This window comes from Micromesistius poutassou, assembly GCF_964030765.1.
Source record: "Micromesistius poutassou genome assembly, chromosome: 21".
Classification (NCBI taxonomy): domain Eukaryota; kingdom Metazoa; phylum Chordata; class Actinopteri; order Gadiformes; family Gadidae; genus Micromesistius; species Micromesistius poutassou.
In genome coordinates this window covers 1182639-1199186 of record NC_140291.1, presented here as the reverse complement: position 1 = coordinate 1199186, position 16548 = coordinate 1182639, and the positions used below count along the sequence as shown (strand labels likewise).

General features: G+C 48.3%; 1 protein-coding gene across 2 annotated transcripts in view; it reads right to left on the bottom strand.

Moving 5' to 3' along the window:
• Positions 1 to 16293, bottom strand: part of LOC311366995 (leucine zipper putative tumor suppressor 2 homolog) — a 28328-nt gene extending 12035 nt beyond the window's left edge. Inside the window, exons 1-2 of one of the 2 annotated variants that reach the window (XM_084485789.1) lie at positions 16055 to 16293; positions 2313 to 2450 (exon numbers count right to left, since the gene is read on the bottom strand). The gene's annotated coding sequence lies outside the window, so the exon portion shown is untranslated. The remainder of the gene's footprint in view (positions 1 to 2312; positions 2451 to 16054) is intronic. The other variant, XM_084485790.1, reaches the window with a different exon arrangement.
• Between the last annotated feature and the right edge of the window lie 255 nt (positions 16294 to 16548).

Sequence of the window (16548 nt, the reverse complement as noted above, 5' to 3'; positions counted from 1 at the left end):
CTTGGAAACATGATGAATCCCTGAAGGACTCCTAAAGTAGCTTGTGTCGTATTTCGCTACATCAAAAAACCGGCAACCTTAAAAAAGGACAACTAAATTAAAAAAATATCAATGTCAGAATGCGTTCCTTTGGATGTATACACACTTTAGCTTTTATGGATTTGACAGATCAATTACGATTATTTGTTTACGCTCCATCGTTTACCCCAACATCCCATCATATCGGTGTGTATAGCCTCGTTCCCTAACAACACACAAAGATATATCTGAAGGTTTCACATCACCAGCGGCACCAGAGTAACAAGGAAGACCACAAATCAGCCCTGAAGGGCCCCCATTATCAGTGCCACATCTTTACAGCCTAGCAGGGTGGCCCCCCATGACTCAACCTTTAAACAAGCCGCCGCGCTGATTTACGAGGAGGAACTTGCAAACTAAAACATCCACTTCTGTCCAGCTGGCTCCAGCACGCTCCAGATTGAGCTCAGGAGACACACACACACACACCGCAGTCGAAGACACACGGCTTGTGTCCAACGCTGGGGCGCCAATAGTCCGGCGGCGACTATGAACCGTCCCTTCAGTCATACGTCGTAGGAGGCGACAGTAGCTCAGGAGGTAGAGCGGGTTTGACTGGTGACCGGAAGGTTGCTAGATCAATCTCCGGCTCCTCCTCCTCCTCCTAGTTTGGGTGTCTCGCTCAGGGACACCTCGAGTGCCGGGGTGTCTCTGAGCGAGACGCCTCACCCTGACTGCTCCTGTCGCCCTGCGGGGTTGACTCCGCCGTCGGTGTGTGTGAAGGTGTGAATGAATGGTTGTGAATCGCTTTGGATGAAAGCGTCAGAAAATCAGCATTTTTATTCAAACGCATTTAAATACGACGTACACTATGCTCTTGTGTGTGTTTGCGTGTGCTTGTGTGCGTGTGCATGCTGCCACCCAAGTGCGCACAACTCAACCTGCTCTTTTCCATGTAAGTAATGAGAGTGTACAAGTGACCTTAAACACACTTACACCTCTGCAGTGTCTTGGAATTTAAAAAAAATTAAAAAAAATGCCGGCGCCTACGACGCAGAGACGAAGCCCTGATGTTCTGGGGATCCCTTTGGGGGGGCTGTTCCGACAAGATAAATCTCAGACGGCCCCGGGGGGGGGGGGGGGGCAAAGCCAAGACGTTCACCCAGGGCCAAAGACTAAAAACGTGGAAGCCATTATCAGGAGCCCAGGGGGGCATCACGGTGTGTGTGTGTGTGTGTGTGTATGTGTGTGTGTGTGTGTGTGTGTCTGTGGGGCCCGCGGCCCCTGGCACGGACCACAGACTCATCCATCACAGACGGGGGCCCTGCCGGCCGGCTCCGCGTTGCCACGGCAGCCGGCTGCATCTGGTACTTAGAAAGGAAGGCACGGCGTCTGAGAGAGAGAGGGGCCGTTTATCAGCTGCCTCGGTGCAGGGAGGGGGGGACGGGGGGGGGGGGGGTTCCGCTGGGCATTACGGCTAAATCAGGCTCCTGTACCGGGCAAAAGACTAGATGGGACCGCGCCCCCAACTCTAACTACCCCCCAATCACAATAACATCCTATTGTACCGAGCCACAGAGGGGCGCGTGCCAACAACCCTCCAGACAAAAGCTCTCCTGATGCTTTAATAGTGGAGTGGAGGACTGAAGTGGAGTTGTAAATCTGTGAGGGTTTAGTGTGTGAGTGTAGAGAGAACGAGAGAGAGAGAGCGAGAGAGCGAGAGAGAGAGAGAGAGAGAGAGAGAGAGAGAGAGAGAGAGAGAGAGAGAGAGAGAGAGAGACGGGATCTGGGTTACGCCCACGCGGTTCCAAAACACAAACATCCATGATTAAGATCCGAGGCCGACTCCCACGCCCCCCCCCCCCCCCCCCCCCCCCCCCAACCCCCCCGCCCCCACCTCACCCAGCAAGAATGTGACAACGGTTGCAGTTGGTGGGATGGGATCGCTCCGTGTTCGGTGTGCAGAACCGATCCACTTGTAAACACTCCCAATGTTTGAACATCTCCTACTTTCAACAACAACAACGACAACGAAAATCTGACAGCAAACACCTAAATAACCTCAGGGTTATCAGAGGAAACGCGATTCAAAGCATCTGTGGAGCCCCGCTGTAATCCCAGATTGGTTCCATACAAATCTGATTTGGAGGGCATGTTAGGACACTGGAAGGTCTCCCGGAGGCCGGGATCCTGGCCCTGGTCTCACGCCATCAGCCCACCTGTGTGTGGAGCGCCTTGACATCGCGTTTTCTAATGGAAAACAAACGTGTATTCGGGCCCGGCCCTGGCTTTACCTTTCAATGGTGCCCTGTCTTCCACTGCTGGAGGCCGGAAAAGAAGCAAGGGGAGCGGGTCCGCCTGAGCATCCCAGGAAGTCACATCGACGAGTGGAGCCCTCCTGTCTCTCACGCACGGGGGGCTGAGGAGAACGTCTGAGAGAGGGAGAGAGAGACGAGGAGAGGGAGAGGTAAACAAGTCAGCGATGAAATAGAAATGTTTGTACAGAACAAAACGAGACACACGGAAAGAGCTGACTCATTATGGCAGGGCGTTCCAAACAAGGAAGCTGGGCCACAGTCTGGCTTTTCACAAGTGAAACCCACGCCTAGCGCTCACGAGGATAGAAAAGGTTGACTGTTGACCTTCATGCACAGTGACTCAGCACTGAAATGTAAGATGTGTTTTGGGTTCTGCCGTTTAAAAAGGTTGTGGATCACCAGAGTGTTGACCGAATGGAAAGGGAGGCCCGTGTTGACAACGGCCTGTGGTGGTTTCCCCCACCACCAAACTGGTGGAACTGGAATTCCCAGAAGACCGGAAGTGGGAAAACACACTGCCCTCCTCTGGGAGAAAAACGCCCACGGCACCGTTTGAAACTGGTTTAATGGGAAATCAACGTGTGGCCAGTTTGGATGTAGAAAATCGAAACATGTGGTAGTGGCTTCCTTGGAGGTAGAGCAGGGAGTCTGACAACCAGAAGGTTTATGGTTCAATTCTCAGCTCCTCTTAGCTCCCTTGCATGGTTGACACCGCCATGTATGAATGTGTGTATGAATGGGTGAATGTGAGGCACTAGTTGTAAAGCAGCTGGAGTGGCCACAGGTTAGACCATCACTATATAAATGCAGTCCCTCCTTTGCCGACAAAACAAATGGTGTATTGAAAATTCCAAACTTGGAACTTTTCAACACAATTGAAATTCTTATCACATTCCCAGCTGATGCCCCTTTCACAACATCACTTCCGACCTTGGTCTAAAACAAACATGATTGGATTATTTTTATTTAAAGCAGAGTCATGCAGGTGTTGCAGAAATGGGTCAGATGTCCATACTGTAAAAGGATTAGGGCTGTGTACATCGCACCCACTCTGGGAATAAACCCAACAACCTCTCGCCTCTGTCTCAGGCCACTACCTTCCAGGGGGGAAATCTTTTGGTATTGATTTTGATTACTTTTTTTATTTAAAAAACAAATGATTCTTGGGGTCACAATTAAATTCAAAATCGATTCTTGATTCACTGCTGATTTCAGAATCCAATCCAGTTGGCTAAGGCTTGGAAGTTGTGAATCAATTCTTATAAGATGAGAATCACGATCTTATGTGAATCTATTCTTATTATATTCTCACCAGTATCACAGTATGGGGCCATTTAGACTGCATACACATGCCCTGATGTCTGCTCTCCGTTTGTTTTCCTCTGTTTTGACAACTGTGAGGATATGGACGCCAAAATGGACCTGGGCCAAAACGGGGCTGACATTGGAGCTGACTTTAACTAGAGGAGAATTTATTGAAAACAAATATGGCTGCTGTCCTGGGGGGAGGCCGTTGGTTCGTTGGCTGTGACTTTGAAGTCTTTACTTCCAAATTCTTAACAAACACGTGTCAGCCTCCGAAAACAGATGTTCAAGAAATGTACGACGGAATACCAGGTACACATTACAGGGCTGAACAACTCCTTCGGTGTTACTGCAGTTCAATGTCGAGGAAAGAGTATGATTTAATTAACTACAAACAGGTGTGTGGGGAGGAATATTTTTGCATGCAATTTTAATCAAACAAACTTTCAAGTCATTCAAGAAGGGGCTTCTCTGAATAAAGCTTCAATAAAGCACACATTTGTACTGCCCAACTTGATGTGCGCAATTCATATTTGCACATCATATTTAGACCGTTAGAGCTTCCCATGGTGATGTATTATTATGATACTATATATTATTATATTAACCTATAATAAATCATCCAACTCCATGCGAGCCTCACGAATAAAACAATCTTCCTCTCACACGCCCTTCAGAGCAAACACACACTGACTGACAGCCAGACTTTACACTTAACAGCAGTCCTACAATGCTGTCCAACGAGTTTTACAAACAACCGACGGGCATGACAGGGAGCCGACGCTTTACTCAAACCCTGGTAATACCCCTCGGGGCGGACAGTCGGGACGGCGTGGGCGTGGAACCCAAGACTGCGGGAGAACATCGATTGGATCTGATGGCTGGAACGACAGTGGTGGCTCGGAGGCCCAGAAGGATCCAGAGTTGGGGGGAGGGGGGGGGGGGGGGGGGGGGGGAGTGCTGAGGCTAACCTGATGGCCTCATAGACCAGCTGCTGCACTGCTGGGGTTGAAGGCGTTACTTACAGCCGTGGCCCCTGAGCAGGTGGGGGCCAGATGGAAGTGGAGCTAGCGCAGCGCAAACTGCCAGACCAGAGAGTGTGTTTGTAGTGTGTGTATGTGTGTGTGTGTGTGTGTGTGTGTGTGTGTGTGTGTGTGTGTGTGTGTGTGTGTGTGTGTGTGTGTGTGTGTGTGTGTGTGTGTGTGTGTGTGTGTGTGTGTGTGTGTGTGCGTGCGCTGTGAAGGTAAAACACTGTAATATGATCCCTGAATACCTGTCTGTGTTTAAGGATGACTACTGGACCAAAGAGTATGAGCAGGTGTCTTTGAGGGATGGCTTTCATCGTCATCCTCATCCTCATCTTCATCCTACTCCTGCCGGTAGGAGGAGGACGGATTGAATATCACAGCCCATCATCATTTGCATTTAATTTGGAAATACTCATTTATTTCCATAGTCAAATTAAAAGAGATTGAGTCTGAACGGAGTGCTAGAAGAGACAGCAACTGACTTTTTGAAAATTATTTTTATATTGATTGAGGAGCGGAATTTAGGGCAGGGGATCGAAGAAACCTTGCTATTGATCGCTAAAGGGTTGTTTGTTGCGTAACGAAAAGTACGAGAAGATTCCCACGAATCCGTATTCCCTCTTCAATCTTTCTACAGTACAAACAAAAAAACACGTTGACAGTTGTCTGATTGAGGTCCAACTGAGTCAAAGCCCTGTGCCGCATCGTGTCTGAGCAAGGTGCCAATCCTTCACACACGTGACACCGCACATCCCACGAAGATCCTAACATCCAATCTACGTACTGGGGGTCAAAGGTGAGGACCGGGCACATGCTCTCAGGCGAACTGGAGAGCGTTATCCGTCCCCTATACCGACATAACATCTTAATATCCTCAGACTTTCATCGTCTGTGTTTGACGGATAAAAGCAAAGAAAGGATTATATGAGATAACATTCTAATCTGTCGGTTGGCAGTTGGGGCCCGCAATCCGTCTTTAATCTGGAGTGACCTCACCCCCGCAGAAACAGCCGTCACCAACAGGCACCCTTCAATTATGAGATGTGGGCCGCTGTTAAGGAAACAGTCGGACTGCTTTTAATCCATTATAAAGAGCGTAAACACGTGCAAATGCTACACGACAAAAAGGTAAACACGTGACATCATGCGTTTCACACAGCACACAGTGAAACATCCACACGGGAAATGAAAGGACTTGTCGTTATTAACCACAGTTGCTGCCCCCCCATTCAGAGTGGCATTGTGCTCATCTCTTTCAGCGGACCAGTGTACATGACACTGTGTGGATCCCGTGGAACAATTAGCAGAGAGACATTTAAGCCTCGTCACCAACCATCACAAAAGCACCAGTGTGACCGGAGGAGACGTCCCCCGGGGGGCCCCCCCGGGGGCCCAGTCAGATGGCATCTTTGTCTTGTGTACGCGCGCACACTCGACAAAGTCAACGTGTGTGTGTGCGTAGCGTCGCAGCGCCGGGGGCCGTTTACGAGCTTAACGTTCTAAAGCGGCGTGGGAACGGCTCCACACGGGCAGACGGTGGCGGACGCTCGTTTGAGAGGGACGCACCCTGAGGAGTTAACGCCGTACATTATTAACCAGTGTTTATTGTGGGGGTGTAGACTGTATGTAACAGCGTTACAACAGACCGGGGAGCTGAAGAACACCAATCAGACTCGGGAGGAGCTGAAGAACACACCGGTTTTCCTCGGGTTGTTGTGACCGTGAGGTAGAGCGGGTTGGCCGGTAACCACAAGGCTGCTGGTTCGATCCCCGGCTGCTCCTAGCTGTGAGTGTCGAGGTGTCCCTGAGCGAGACGCCCTCACCCTAACTGCTCCCTGACCAGTCAACCATGCAAGGCGACAGCCTTGCATGCCGTCGGTGTGTGAATGTGTGCATGAATTGGGTGAATGTCAGGCAATATTGTAAAGTGCTTTGGATAAAAGCGCTTTATAAATGCAGTCCATTCCCATGAACACAAAAAGTTGAGAACCGCAAGAGAGGAGGGGAGCTGTGAGGCTCCCCTCCCCTCGGCCACATGTGTTGGAGGGATGTTCGTCAGGACAAAGCGGGCCCGCTGTCAACGGCCCTTTGTTTGGGTGTTTTCCCCCTCAGCATCGTTTATTAAGCCGAACCACATCCACCACCACCACTCCGACCAACACATCCACTGCCCCCGCCCACTCTGCAACCGTCTCTCTCGACGAGACGAAACCCCATGCATCCATCTGTCTGGCCATCCATCCATCCATCCCTCCCTCCATCCATCCATGAGTCCATTTGTTTGTTTATTTCCACTGTGCCGAGAAATGCAAGGTGAACAGGGGGATGACGGAGGAGGAGAGGAGACGGAGGGAGTGGGGTGATGTGCGTGGTTCCACACCCCCTCCAGCATTTTGGAAATGCTGAGTCCAGGCGAGAGAAGGTAGAGAAAGCTGTGAGTTTGCAGGTGACGTCATGGAGAGCAGGAGACTATAAAGCCGCAATGACGAAAATACATAGAAAACAGGAAAGTCTATTAAGTATGGTTTTAGGAAGGAAAATGTAGTGATAAAACTCTGTTGTACCAAGACTAATTCAGTTTTTAACATAGACCCTTACCACAATATTTACCAAGACAATATGTTTTGATAAAAGCTAGCAGAGGTGTCTACCGGTGGCTACCCTTAAAGGCTTGACTCTTTCTCTCTTACTCATTTACCACTTTAGCACGTTGAGGTCATTGAGTTGATGTAAAGTGCATTATAAATAAAATGTGTTATTATTATTTACAACATGGTACATATGCTAGCATTAAGGCCTTACACGCATCTGCTGCCTCTAATCTGCACTCCATTAGCGTGGTCTGATTTCTTGCTCCTCCTGATAAACGCCACTGAGCGTTTATGACATTAGCATGCTTTCACTTTCAGCCGGTGAGGCCTAAAGGGATGATTTGGGTCGTTTGGCTTGCTGCCTTGCCTTGCTACGACCTTTATCTGTGCACACATTTCACACAAAATGGGAACAGTTCACATCTCCCATGACAAAGAGACATTGATAAATCCGTTCTGGTGTTAAAGCGTAGGTGTGGTTGCGTGTGTGTGTGTGTGTGTGTGTGTGTGTGTGTGTGTGTGTGTGTGTGTGTGTGTGTGTGTGTGTGTGTGGTTGCGTCCCTAGCTGCTAGGCTGCGGGCTAATCAGGCCATAGCCCACACAGAGCAAGATATGAGATGTATTTAAAAATAAACCAACAAACAACCTGGAGGAGGTGGGGGGGGGGTAGCCGTCCCATTTAAATACACCAAAGTGAGCACCTCTGAACCACAGTGGGCCGGGCTTCTGAAGAGAGATAGGAAGGAGACGACGACGCACAACTGTAAACAGTGTTGCAGATTACAGAAAACATGATGACCTAATTCACACTTACATGTAGGTTACTGGTGTGATAGTGGTACATATTGAAGTCAAACTTGGTGGCAATGTGCGCTTTTCAAATCTCAGTGGCCAAACAAAACACACACACACGCACACACACACACACACACACACACACACACACACACACACACACACACACACACACAGTCAGGGTTTGGCGTCTCTCGCTTACGTACAACACACACGGGTTAGTGGGAGGAGCTCCGGATCAAAGTGTGCCAACCGCGCCCTGGTTGTCAAGACGACCGACGGTACCCGTACATCTCGGGGCGCCCGACGCCGTGCTGCGCGCTCGTCTGCAGAACGCACACATTTTACACAAACGAGTTCAAACGACGACGACGGCTGAACACAGAGAGGAGTAGTCCCTTGATGCACGGACCACCGTCGGTGCGCGTTCTGAAGTCAGAGCCGAGAGGAAGGACGGCGATGTACTCAGGAGGGCTACGGACACGGAGAGATCGTTATGTTCATGTTCCTCCGGCCGCGCTCCCCCCCCTCCTCCCCGGGGGGGGGGGGGGTCTGTGTGGAGGAGGCTGCACTGCGTCTCACGGACAGCAGACTTCAGAGAGCTCATCAAGGGGAAGGCCTACGGGAGCCGACGGGAACGCCGGAACGCCGCAGAAGGAAGGAGGACAAGAGGAGGGGAACAGACAGAAGGGATGTGTGTGTGTGTGTGTGTGTGTGTGTGTGTGTGTGTGTGTGGATGTGTGTGTGGCACATCTGGGACCTCCCCCACGGCAGCTGTTCAGGTCATAATCACACTAAATACCAACGCCACTCACAGCTGGATTAGGCAACATGCCAGCAGACACACACGCGCACATATACACACACACACATATATACACATACACACGCACGCATGCACACACACACACGCACACACACACACACACACACACCTTTGTACTAGTTAGATCACTAAGTACCCACAGTGGATCTTGCATATTATGTAACCGACACTGAAGGAAAAGGAAAGTGTGATTATGAAAAAAAGAAAAATAGAAAAAGTAGGTTTTTTAGTAGCTAGACTTCAGGACCTTATAAAAAAGGCCGGTCAGTTTGTGGCAGTGTGTTTGGAGCTACACTCAATTGTTCCTAACTAGCGTACCTGAACCAGATATTGTTTATACAAGATTAGCTTCACAGTCTCTGTGTGCCTGTACAAGTGTGTTTGCGCGCCTGTGTGCACACGCACATGTGGAATGTGTAACCCGCGATCATGGTGTTCATATGATGACTAAGCGACTTCAGTGTGTCTGTGTGTCTGTCTGGACGGCTTATTGCTGCTCCCCCTCCCAGCCTCTTCCAGGTTGCTGCAGTCCACCCGGCAGGTAGGGCCAGGTATTTTTAGGCTCCAATTAGAAGAAGCATAATAGAGGGCCTGTGATTTAGGCCGTCTGCAGCCTTGGCTTCACCCCTCCTACCCTTCTCCCGGGGTTCTGCTGCACAGACCCGGGCCCGGCCCCTCGTTCAGACACCCAGGGCTTTAAGCCTACTCTGCTCTCGAAAGGAACTTAGGTGATCCTAACGGCGCATTTCCACCGCAGGGTGCGGGTCGGTTCAGTCTGCAAAGGTGCGGCACGGGTCGCGTTTCCACGCCCGCGTGACCCGGACTGAGCCGTATTGAGCCGTACTCGTCTCGCAGTGCTTCTCCGTTGGGGTACTGAGACGCCTGAAAGGGTCCCGGCAAGTTCACACTACACACGCCGTCCGTTGATTGGTCGAAAGAATCGTAACTCCCGTGCGACAGGGGGATAATAACAAACATACACAGTACCCCACGAGGTATTTCTGGACAACGGCGAAAGCTTCGTTTATTGAAGAAAATTTCGCACAAAAGTTAGACGTCCTTCTCGGACGTCCTACATTGTTGCTCTTTGTTCATTGTGTCGCGTTCTTATTTTTCCTTGGATTGATTAGCAGGCTACACTGTGTCGGGCCGCTATGAGGTCACGATGCTTACGTAGCTGCCGTGGCTATCGCCGTCCGGCTTAAACCCCGCCCTACCATGAGGGTACTGGCGGTGACGGAAACGCGCGCCATAACTGTACTGGGCTATACCGCACCCTCACTACTGGGCTGAGGCGTGCTGGGTCCGAAGCGTACCCGCCGGTGGAAATGAGCCATAAGTGTAAAAGGTGAGGAGGCACACAAAGACGTTTAAGGGGTAGGTAAAGATGCACGCATGTTTGAATGAATGGATTCGTTTTTTCTAGCTAGTCACTGAAAAATCAGATCCCTTAAGCCGGAGTAAAGAACAAAAAACAGATGATGAAATGAGAAAAAAGGAAATGAAGAATTAGTTTTATGTTTTGATTTTAATCCACTCAATTCAAGTCACAAAAGGCAGCCCTTCATTTCCTACTTCACTGAACAGGTTCTACTAGACTAATTATACTAATTATAAGACTATATTATAAGTTATTGTGAGTTTTGATGTAAACACATGCGTAACAAGAGCCAAGTCAAGGTGTGTGTTTATGAGTGTAGGGTCATTATTTGATTGTATTTCTTATTTTCTTGTGGTTGTTAATTAATTACATTGCTGTGTGGAAACTTTGCTTTTGTTGCTTCATAAAAAACACAAAATTCACTCCAATCTCAGTGGCACTGTGTTTTTGCCAACACAAACATTTACAGAAATCCTCAAATGGTATGTTGCATTCGTCTTCATCTTTTTTTTCCTTCACATTAGCACATATCTATTTTTAGTCGTGTATGCGAGCAAAATATGCTTAGTGAGTGTAGAGGCCTGCGGGCAGACGTAGCACCATCCACGTACCGCGGACAGAACCAAAGACAGAATCATGACTGCCAAGGGATCCCGTAAAGACTGTATAGTCGTGACTGAGGAATGAAAACACTCTGCTATAACTACAGCGTTTAAAGCTGGGTGTGGGTGCCTGTGTTTTGGGTTGTAGTTTCAGGAAGCTGGAGTTGGCCGTACACACACACACACACACACATACACACACACACACACACACACACACACACACACACACACACACACACAGACAGAGGGACAGGCAGACACACACAGACACACACAGACAGACACACACACACACACACACACACACACACACACACACTAGGGCTGGGCGATTAATCAAATTTTGATCGCGATTTTGATTTTAGCATGAAACGCTCAACAAACTAATATAATCGAGTTGAAACAATTTTTTAAGTTTATTTTCTTATTTCTTTTTTTTTTTCTTTCTTTATAGAAATTGCAGAACAGCTGGATACATCTGGAAATTATTTCTTATTTTACAATTTTGTGTATTTTTTAAGGGGAAATTTCAGTTCTCATTCAAGTTCTCATTTAGAAAGTGTTTTTTTTTTGGAGAGAAATTAGGAATAAATGCATCACGTTTTCAAACTCAAATATAATCGTTTGAATAATCGAGATTTCGTTATTGCCCAAAATAATCGTGATTATGATTTTTTCCATAATCTAGCAGCCCTAACACACACACACACACAAACAGAAAGAGAGACAGCCAGGGGCACACACACACACACACACACACACACGCACACACACACACACACACACATGCACACACACACGCACAAGCACACACACACACACACACGCACACACACACACACACACGCACACACACACGCACCAGAATACCATCCACTTAAAGTCGTCCAAACAGTCGGTACACAGAACAAAACAGCCAGTAGTTCCCAGAGTTCTCTGTTTTCAGTGAGCACAAGTGCCGCACAGCACCAGTCTTGTTCGCCGTTCCGGACAAGACCACAACAGCACCTTCAAACCAAGCGGGCCTCAAGAATGCGCCAATTAGACACACGAAACCAGGGAAACTCCTCAGTCCGTGTGGTTCGTTCCTCCCATGACACCACAGAAACACTAAAGCTCCATCCACATCTTTAACTCCCACAATCCGAAAGTGGGAAGAGCCACAGTTTACACTAAGTAGGTCTTGTTTGCGTTTCCGCTGCAAAATCACTGTGGGTCTAAAGACTTTAGACCCACAGTTTAGCATGTGGCTTCTACCAGTGACTTCTCGTCCGGTGTGGGAAAGAACAAGAGACCTAAACTTACAACGGTGCAATTATATGGTGGTATAGTTTACCTAAATCTCTGACAATACAGTTGTCCGCGCTGTTGTGCCATATGCGTCAATCTGTTTGACTTCCACAGTCAGTTGTAGTAGTCGTAGTGGTTCACATCTCCAGCAGTTTGGTAATCATTAACAACAGCGTTTGTTCTGCACACTCTGCTCTGTTCTGCATTTGGTCTCCATATGGTCATTCAGAAAAAAACTTGGGTCAACCATGCAGACCATGCATGGTTGGTTGACCCAACCATGCATGCCTGTGTACACAGCATTTAGCTAGCTCTCAAACCAAACATCCAATCATACCTATAAAACTCACTTTGCCACTGACTTCTGGCATTTATTGGGGCAGCCCAGGTGGTGCAAGAGGAGGCCATAAACTCAGAGAGGCCTTGAATTGCCATTGGCTACTGAAAAATAAATTGAATGACAATGACAAGTTATTCCAAAGAACAAAATTTTAATATGTTCTTGGAAAATTCAGGCTGGCCCCCGGATTCAGAACCAAACCTTTTAGTCTTCTTGCTTCAAACTTTAAGTACTATGGGGCAATGATGTTGAAGGGGTCGATAAACACAACAGAAGTGTATTAACTACAGACGATGTACTGTAACTAACTATGGTGTTTTTTCGGGGTCGCAGTGGAAAAAAAAAAAAACCCAACAGCAACCATGAGCAATTAACGTCTCACAAAGAGGACCTCAGGGAAACTAAGTAGGGAAAAACAGCAGTCTACATGATGGCGGAGGGACGTCACCTCCCTCTGTGACTCCATTGTCCCCCTCTCTCCTAGTGTCATCCGCCGCAGTGCCTCCACAAATTTGTTTGGACGGCCATTGCCGTTACTTGGCAGCCAACTTGGTTCTCAACACTAGCCAGGGACTAGAACTGAAGACGCATTCAGTTCCATCCCCCCCCCCTTAGCTAGTGTTGAGAACCAAGGTGGAGCCAAGGTGGCCGCTAGGTGAAAAAGGTCCATGGGGGGGTAGGACACAGGGCAACGACCTTTGGTTTAGAATGTCCACCATCACCACACCTTGTAACTGCAATGGCAGCAGGTATTGATGACAGAAAACACAGCATAATAATACTAATGCTAATGCTACAGAACATGACCTTGTTCAATATATATATATATTCCCTGTGTCAAGGTCAAACCTGATAGCACCGTTCTTCTATAATTACAAAAACAAGGCAGACAATCAATTCCACATGTACGAACACAAAACCATCCAGAAGACAGAGGCAATCGTGCAAGCATCCCATTCCAACTTCCAACAACTGTGCTGAATTAAAAGACACACACACACACACACACAAACACACACACTCCAAAAGGCCTCAATTATCAATGAAATGAGAGCCACTCCAGAAAAGCCAGCCAGATACCACAAACGAGGAGATCTGCATAAGTGCAGGAGACGAGCTCCCTTTGAGATTATCTACGCCGTAGAAGGAGAACAAGGGAGTGTGTTTTATATGAACGATGTCAACAAGATGGAGAGGAGGTCCGAAGCAGAAGGACGGCGTGATGCTGTGACATACATCTCAGCGTCTACACGGACCTAGGGATTTTTGTCAGCTACAACTGGCTTTTTTTTTTTTAGGAAAAATTCTCCTGAATCTTTGGGAGCTGGTCTCACTGGATGCCTTCAAATTCATTTTAAACCACTTTGGGGCAGGCAAATCTGGCCGCAGATTTTTTGACTTGAATTATACTGAGCCCTGTTTGATCCCGTGCGGTTGATGAACACCGATGAACACTTTGGTAGATATTTGATCAGTCTGTAATGATTCCTTTTTATTTTCATGTAAATTGTTAAATGTTTGAATGTCAATGAAACCTTCCCTGTTTAAATAAAGGTTCAATAAAAAAAAAGCATGGGCATGCAAGAACAACAGATGAAAGGGGCCAAACAGGAAGTACGCCCAGGAGATGTCAAGCATCTACAATTGTCACAGTATAAAAAAATAATAGGAAGCCATCGCTGAGTCAACGCCCCTCCCCTTGTGCTCTCCTGAAACGTGCTGATAAGAACAACGCCGTGTCACACCACGCCGCCCGGCCTCGCAGACGCAGCACTCCTCATCAGCAGCGCTTCTCACAGGAAGTCAACAAACAAACAAACCGCCTATTTTCCTCTGAAGTCAGTCGAGAGACACACTACCGACGCAAAAACAACCGATTCCCCAACTGTCAGGGCAATCAAACAACACAGCCCCCTCCTCTTCATCCCCACCTTCTCCTTCTCCTCCCCTCCCCCCAATCATCCTCCTCCTCCCCTTCTCCCCCTCCTCCTTCTCCTCCTCCTCCTCCTTCTCCTCCCCTCCCCCCAATCATCCTCCTCCTCCCCTTCTCCCCCTCCTCCTTCTCCTCCTCCTCCTCCCCCCCCCCCCTCCTCCTCCTCCCCCCTCCCATCTTCCTCCTCCACATCCTCCCCCCTCCTCCTCCTCCTCCTCCTCCTCCTCCTCCTCCTCCACCCTCCGATTTGCTTAGATAAGCATTTGACCTCCAACAGTAAACAGTGGAGTTTGGGAAATTAGCGACCTGGGGTGACGTGTGGGCAGGATGTGAGGGCGATGCCTTGCTAGATTGTTTTTTTTTTCTTCTGCTTCGTCTTCTGGAAATTAGGAGAAAGGAAGTTAATTTCCCAAGTGTTTGTTCCGTCTTTGTATAGAAAGGTATCAGCTACACACACTTAAATAGACGAGGCAGATGAGAAAAATAGAAGGGGAGGCTTCGTTTTTTTTCCCACTAATTGTGTAAATGCTTGAGGGAATTTGGATCCGCGATGGATGATTGTGGGAAACTATCTTGACAGCAGGCAAACTGAAAACTTTGATGGCTGGAGAAATGGTGAATCACAAAATGCACTGAATTGCAGGCAAGTGTTAAGTCTGGCCCGTTTATACCCAGCTTTTATAGAACAGGTCATGCATCACAGAGAAATAAGATACCGGAATAGCCTAAGCTATCCCTTTTTGTACCAAGTTTATATCTTGGAAAGCTGAATCTCACAAAAAAACAACCACCAAAACAGAGTACACTATTGTATTCTCTCCTTATCTCTATTTACGATCACACACACACACACACACACACGCACGCACGCACGCACGCACGCACGCACGCACGCACGCACACACACACACGCACACAAGCAGAGGAATGACACAGGTCCATCGCAATAATACAAGTGTTTTAAAAAGCCCAGACAGCACAAGTGAGACATTAATTGTTTTAGGAATTCAATGAGTAGATCAAGATTCTGAGAATGCATCATCCCGACTGCCAAGGGGGAAACAGTTCCAGGGCCTTCTCAAGATAAGGACTTTGTTTGCCAACTCGATTGAAACAGGTTTCAACCAACGGCACCTCTGCCGGGTTAATCCTACTGTACACTGTGGTTTGAACGTAAACAAACTCAACTAGTCCTGTGCGATGCACAGATGGTGGACCGTGGAGTGTCGTTTTGTTTTAGGTGCAGTCTGGTTCCCCTCCATCGGTGCGATTGAGGGGGGAACATAGACATAACTGCACCCAAAACAAAACACACTCCAGGGTCCACCTTGCATGGTCAAACGAAGTGTTAATATAACGTACATGCAGTGTAGGCTATTTAGGAGCACGGCGTGCGTAAACGCTCACCTACAGAAGAGACCTGCGAGTGACGCACACGTAGACTCCGTGTGGTGAAGCAGATTTGTCGCTTCAGAGAACAGCCGCACAATAAAGACACATTCAGGCTTAATTCGCCAACAACTACAAGGTGAAAGACCACGGCCATGAACCACCGCGTCTGCATGACTACTAGACACTTTGTGATGGCTCGGCACTAAAGTCAGAGAATCCTTCGGTTACTTACCAACGCACCTTGGAGCTATTTCTGCCTGCGACGCTTTCGGGACAGCAGTCTGCAAAGAAAAGCTGCACGGCTTCACACACACACACGTGTAGTCTCTGTCCCGTGTTTTGCTCTCCTTAGGAACTTGAAGCCTTCAAATGGTGTCCAACGACGGGGACTAAGCATTTGAATGCGTTTCTCATGTTCTCTCTTCCTGTCTAACAAGACGCGTTTGTTGTGAGAGCTGCTGGCATCTGCGCTGCTGCGTGTGACTGCTGTTTGGCGCTGGTTCCTCCCCTCTCTTTCCCTCTCTCTCTCTCTCTCTCTCTCTCTCTCTCTCTCTCTCTCTCTCTCTCTCTCTCTCGCTCTCTCTCTCTCTCTCACTCGCTCTCTCTCTCACACACACACACACACACACACACACACACACACACACACACACACACACACACACACACACACACACACACACTCTCTCTCTCTCTCTTGCTCTCTCTCTCTCTCTCTCTCTCTCT